Source organism: Lipotes vexillifer, unplaced genomic scaffold (genome assembly GCF_000442215.2).
Source record: "Lipotes vexillifer unplaced genomic scaffold, Lipotes_vexillifer_v1.1 scaffold668, whole genome shotgun sequence".
Lineage (NCBI taxonomy): Eukaryota > Metazoa > Chordata > Mammalia > Artiodactyla > Lipotidae > Lipotes > Lipotes vexillifer.
Genome location: NW_006785319.1, coordinates 2,040,159 through 2,047,155, shown reverse-complemented (window position 1 = coordinate 2,047,155; position 6,997 = coordinate 2,040,159).

Genomic DNA, 6,997 nt, shown 5'->3' with positions numbered 1-6,997 from the left:
TCCCGTGGACACAACTGGCTCAGGCAGGGCCTGCGGCGGCGGGGACGGTCAGGTCTTGGGGTTGACGCATGTCGCCGGGTCACCAGCGAGACTCCGGGCCGGAATGGGAGGCTGAGGCCTAGGGTCCCGAGTCCTCCTAAGTGGGGTCCGGGGGTGGGAAGGACGGAGACAGACGAGGCCAAGGGGCGGGGTTGGGTGGGGTCCCAGACGCACTCACCTGTAGGTGCCCGGGTCCCGGAAGGCCCTGTCCCGCCCTCCGCGCGCCGGCCTCGGGGCCTCGCCCCCGTGGGAGGGGTCACGCTCTGCATACGGCTCCTCCGCACGTTTTGCGCGCGCGGCGCACGGGCTCTCGGAGGTGCAGGGAGCGGCGCGCCGAGTTCAGTCAACGCCGAGAGCGCAGTTGGAGCTCCGACTCCGAGCTGAAGGGCAGGCGGCGCTGTCACCTTCTTGGAACTGTGCGCGTTCGTCAAGCTGCGCTGCCGCGGCCTGGGGCGCTGGAAAAAAGCCGCCCGCCCGCCTCGGCCTCGCGCTCCTTCAGGGCTGGGCCGCGGCGCAGGATGCCGGGGCCCCCGCCCCCTCGGTTCAACACCAGGAGGACGGCAGCCAAACCGCCAGGGTGCCGGAGGTGGCCCCGCGGGGACCATGGGGTCGTCTAGGCCCCCCTTTGGTGGCCTCGCCCCCCGGTCCTGCCCACTGCCCGGAACCACGTAGGTCACCTGCACCTCGGAGGTACCGTTCCGCACCTGGACCTTCTGGTCACGGACACTGTCCCAGTCGGTGGAGGCGGGCTTCTCAGTGGCCCAGACACAGTGTCTGCAGGAGGTGGTTCTACATCACGTCCAGAATGACCCCAAGTTCATCGAAGTAGCACCCGAGGGCCTCAGGGCTTCTTGAAGGTAAGGGTTGACACAGGTGATGTCCAGGTTCCAGATGGGCCATGGATCCTGTTGGCAAACCTCAGCACACACGGTCTGGCCCACCTCCCTGTCTAGGTGGTGGCCCATGTGGTCCGTCTGGTCCTGGCGGACCCGGGAAGACATGAGCTTGGACAGCCGGCCTGAGCCCCGCAGGGCCCTCCGTGGCCACTCCGAGATGACGCGGTTCCAGCCTGTCTGGCGCGGACAGGACTCAGGGATGTTCTTGGTGACAGCCTCACAGAGGGTGGAGACAAGGCCGGTAGACGAAGCAGGTGGCCTGTGGCCCCTGGTGCGGGGCATTCACGTGGCTGTGAGACCCACGTGGTCTTGTGCAGGTGTTCTGGGCAATTGAACTCCAGCTCGGGCTTCTCTGCGTGGCTCTGAACAAGGGCTGCCTCTCAGGTGGATTCCTTATGCATTAGAGGCTTAATGAACATCACGTGGCCCTGGCGGTAGTTTTTTGGAATTTCTTATTATTTTCCCTGTGACGGCAGTTCCCTGATAGTTTAAATCAAAGTTGTTAATTTGGAGATCTCTAGCTTTTTCCTTCTTGTAGAGTTAGAAGCAATGCTTATTCCTGCTTTTACCATATTAGCCGAAACTGGAATTCTTATTTTTTATAAGGTTTAAACGATATTCAGGTGACAAGTCTTATGAAATCAGACTAGTGAAATTCTCATATTTATACAAAGAGTTATGGCTGTTGGCATTCGTAATGGTTATATGGTTATATTTTTATAATTTTCAGTTACTATTGGAGAATGTACGCCATTCTTATTTTCTTAATACCATGAATAACTTGAGCTCAAAATTATTTCTGATACTTCTGGTGCATCATACTTAGTGTTAGATTGTGTTTGACCTAGGAGAGGAAACTTGGCCGTAAATGTCTTATGGCATCAGTTGAAAATTATGAGCAGAAATTTGAGAGGAGATAGAGAAGTTACAGAAGTAGATGGCATAGCAGGCAAGCAATGACTGAAATTGGGAAAATGGAGGTGCATATGGAAGTGATAAATTTTAAATCTAACTTGGATGGGTTAAAGTGTTTGCACTGGGGAGGCCTGAACATTCTTAGGAGAAGGAAATAAAAATTTTAAAGAATGCAGGAGAGTGGTTAAGTGTTAGACATCATGTCATTTCCATGGAATGACCTTCTTACAGGGAGGAAGAATTGTTGGGGGATGCTGAATATGCACATTAAATGACGGTTTAATTTAACAAGAAGTTGTGGAAACCTTAGGTAATTTGGGGGAGTGGATTTCATAGATGGCTTTGGACACAAGCTTCTACGTAAAATTAGGCAAGTTTTAGATATGTTATGAACTTTAGTATTAATTTCTTCTTATTCCAAATTTTAGTGAATCTCAGGTTCAGTGATGGTTTGTCATATTATTCTAAAGTACATTTGATAGCTTTCTAATTTTGGCTCAACAACCGTTTGCCTCATTTTACAGTCATGAGCTGGTGTGTTACACAAAGCCAGGAAGCAGTTTTATCTGTATAGAAAGCATGTAAGCTCTAATAAAAAATATATTGGGGAAAAGTATGTGACCAATATTTAATAGTCATTTAAAATGTCAAAGTAACATCTTATACACTTGATGTGACTAGAAGTTACATTGTCTAGTCTCCTTTTTAATTTGTTTATTTAAAAAACATTAGATATGATAAATATTAGGCACAAAATTCTGTCTTACAAATTCAATTTGAGAAACTGATATTCCAATTATCCTTTTCAGAAAATATCTATGTAAACCAAGAAGATGCCCTTTCTCTCTAATAGCCCAGAAGATACCCTTTCTCTGCAATAAACCAAAAGTCCATTCCACTCTTTTAATAAGACTTAAAAGACAAAGATACTGATTTTATGTATATATATATATATATATATATATATATATTTATGTCTATCTATCTGTATCTATCTATATCTGTATCCATATATCTATGTAAGAGAACAAATACCACCAATCATTTTTTACAGAGTGGAGTATTAATTTGAGAGCCTATCCTGAGTCACAGAGTTCATTTTCTTTGAGGTGTTTACACTGATTACTGCTAATTGTTAGGATAAATTATTCTCTCCATCTTCACTTAAATGTCTACTACTCTTAAGCCTAAGGATCAACTACCACAGAAATGTATCTGAAAATCTGCTCTAGCAAACCAAACCATGGTGACTGACTTTGCCATTGTTCACTCACATTTTAGAGATATCTGATGGCAGGAGAAAGCGTGGTGAAGGGGAGGCAAGGGTTCCGTGGCAGTCAATGTAAGGAAGATAATGTAGGAGCTTTAGGAATGTGACACTGGTCACATCCTGCATCTGAGGTGTGCGTGCAGCTGTGCTGTATTGTGGGGAGTGGGTTTGTTTGCTGGGGTTACCGTAACAAACTTTACAGACTAGGTGACTTAACAGAAATTTGTTTCTCACCATTCTGGCGGCTGGAAGTCCTAGATGGAGGTGTGAGCAGGGTTGCTTTCTCCTGAGGCTGCTCTCCTTTTGTGGACGGCTGTGTTCTCTCTGCTGCTTCACGCGGTCGTCCTTCTGTGTCTCTGTGTCTGAATTTCCTTTTCTTAGAATGACACCAGTCATATCAGATTAAGAGAAAACCCTAGTTACCTCATTAGAAGTTAATTACCTCTTTAAAGAATGTATCTTGATCACATTCTGAGGTACTAGGGATTAAGACTTCAACATATGAAATTTGGGGAGACAATTCAGCCCATAACAGGGTGATCTGTTAGTGTTTTAGAATGATTATCACAAAGCGACTGCCATTTATTTGTAGGACCTATGGGAATGGTATAAAAATTTAGTTTCCGAAGATAAACTTGTGCTGTAAAATACATTTATTTACTTATACAGAGTATTTCTATGTTGTATACCAGATAATTTTGCTCAGAAAAATAGGTCTGAAAAAGAAAATTAATCTGTATAGCTGGGGAGAAAACGTTTTTTATGGGTGAGAATGCTTGCAGTTTTCACATGTTGCAAGTTGTTTCATATCCTATGCACTTAAATACAATGTGAAGTCTGGCATTTCTAAAGTTTTCTCACTTAGCAGTTGGTAAAAACAACCTTGCCTAATAGTAGGCTTAGAAATCATACATGTAGTGAAAAGAACAAGAGTTTGACTATTTTATTTAGTAGTTGTGTAACTGGTGATCATAAATTAACTTCTCAGAGCCACGGTTTAACTATCCCTAAATTTGGAATAATTACATCACCCTTGTAAGCATCTAGGTTGTAATTTTGGACAGGATAATTCTTGTTCTGGGGGCTGTCCTTTACATGGTGTGACGTTTAGCAGCCCCTCTGTCCTCTACCATCTCTATGCAAACAGCACTACTCTCTCACCCCCATTTGTGACCATCAGAGCTGCCTGCAGGTAATGCCAAATGTCCCCCTGGGAGGTAAAGTCAGCCCTCAGTGAGAGCCACTGACGAGCCTGTGTGGTGGAAACAAACGTCCCCATCTGATGAAAAAGGCAGTGGTTGCACATGAAGTCATACACCTGAGATAGTTTAAGATCAGCTCCACTGAAGCTTTAAAAAAGTTAAAATTGTTCTTTCTTAAACCTCTGTAACTGAGATAAAAGCCTAAACTTTGGGCTTCCCTGGTGGCGCAGTGCTTGAGAGTCCGCCTGCCGATGCAGGAGACGCGGGTTCGTGCCCCGTTTCGGGAGGATCCCACATGCCGCGGAGCGGCTGGGCCCGTGAGCCATGGCCACTGAGCCTGCGCGTCCGGAGCCTGTGCTCCGCAAATGGGAGAGGCCACAACAGTGAGAGGCCCGCATAACGCAAGAAAAAAAAAAAAAAAAAAAAAAAAAAAAAAAAGCCTAAACTTTTCAAGAAAATTATTAGAGTGTGTTATTTAGAAAGCATTCGAGGTTTTGACCAGAAGTCTTTAGAGGACTCTAGATAAACTCTTGGGTTTCCAGTGAGGAGCAGATCTGTCACCTCCTTCCACTGTTTTCCTTATCCTCAGAGATGCCTCCAATTCAGTCATTCAAAGAAAAGTACAGGGTAGTTGTATAACTGTATAGATCATTGAGGCACCTAAGAGAGAAAATCTACAGTCACGCTATTTGTTAGAGCGATAAGGACCTTAGCACAGGAAAGGAGAGGTTTGCACGGCCTTTGCAGGTACTGATGAAACAGACACCAGTGGTCTTGGTCAGGAGCATGGAAGCAGGTGTGCTCTAGAGCCATCTGGAGAGCCCCAGAGCTCCGGCATCTGCTCTCACATCAGTGTGCACCTGCTTCCAGGACAGCGGCTTCCCTCCTGCAGTCACTGCCTTCCAAATGTCACGTGGTTGCCTCTCAGTATCAGACTCTGACCAGAGACCTTCTGGGGAAAAGCACACTGGTGACCAGATTCCCAGCTTCTCTTATGAAATATGGAGACCATGGAAGGGGTAAGATGGAAGATGATTCAATAACAGGCAAAGAATCCCATCCAGTTCTTGCAAACAACCTAAATGTCCATCAACAGAGGAATGGATAAAGAAGATGTGGTACATATATACAACAGACTGTTACTCAGCCATAAAAAGGAATGAAATTGGGTCATTTGTATAGACATGGATGGACCTAGAGACTGTCGTACAGAGTGAATTAAGTCAGAAAGAGAAAAAGAAGTATTGTATATTAACGCATACATGTGGAATCTGAAAAAATTGGTATAGACGATCTTATTTACAAAGCAGAAATAGAGACACAGATGTAGAGAACAAATGTATGGATACCTAGGGGGAAAGTGGGGGTGGGATGAATTGGGAGATTGGGACTGACATATACATACTACCATGTATAAAATAGGTAACTAATGAGAACCTGCTGTTTAGCACAGGGAACTCTACTCAGTGCTCTGTGGTGACCTAAATGGGAAGGAAATCCAAAAAAGAGGGGATAGATGTATACGTATGGCTGATTCACTGTGCTGTACAGCAGAAACTAACACAACATTGTAAAGCAACTAGACTCCAATAACATTTTTTAAAAAGTCAGATCCCAAACTTGCCACTTTTCCCATTGAATTCAGTATTTAAGAGGGTGTGCCAACCTTCTGCCTTCAACATGTAGCCACCCTTGTGCAGATGAAGACCTACTTGGTCTCAAAGTGTTGCCACACAGCTGGCAACATGACTGGACTTCACTGGGCTCTTCCATGCCCCTCATCTGGGGTAAGGGGACATTAATAAGATTAGGAATTCGTAAGCATGAGTCCATTATCATATTCCTTCATTATGAAATGAGTTCCTTGGTTAGAAATGATGCTGTTTAGAAAACAACATTGATAAACAAAGCATTCTTTAAACCCAGTATGGGCAGAAAGGAAAATGCCTGTTTACAGAAGGTGTTTATTCCAGTGAGGATCAACTGCTGCCTATTCTGTTACGAAGAGCTTAAATTTGATAAACTTGTCACCAGTGACTGCTCTTTGCTTATGTTGCCCTATTAGGGCCCATCTTATGCACAAGATTACAAGAGTCTTCTCTGCAGGGTTGCTGTTTTGGGTGATTATAGGGACACAAATCCTTTGGTACATGTTCTTAAAAGTCTGTCAACATCTCTTCCTCAGACCTACTTGTTACCAGATTTTCTTGTTTGTTTTTTTTTTCCCTGTTTACTTTTATTGCGATATAATTGACATACAGCACTCTGTAAGTTTAAGGTGTACTTATATCAGTGACCACATTTTCAATTGTCACTTATTTGTCTCTCACTTTGATGGTTAATTTTATGTGTTAGGTTGGCTGGACCACAGCACCCAGTGTCTGGGAGGGAGTTTTTTTGATGAGATAAAATCAGTGGACTTTGAGTAAAGTGGATTATCCTCCATAATGTGGGTGGGTCTCACTCAAATCAGTTGAAGGCCTTAATAGAACAAAGACTGACTCCTTGCAAATAAGGAATTCTGACAGCAGACATCCTTTCCAATTGAACTGCAAAATTGATTCTTCCTGTACATCCACCTGCAGATTTTTGGACGTGTCTGCTCCATAATTGCATGAACCAATTCCTTAAAATCAGTTAATATCTCCTCTCTCTCTCTCCCCCCCTTCCCCTCC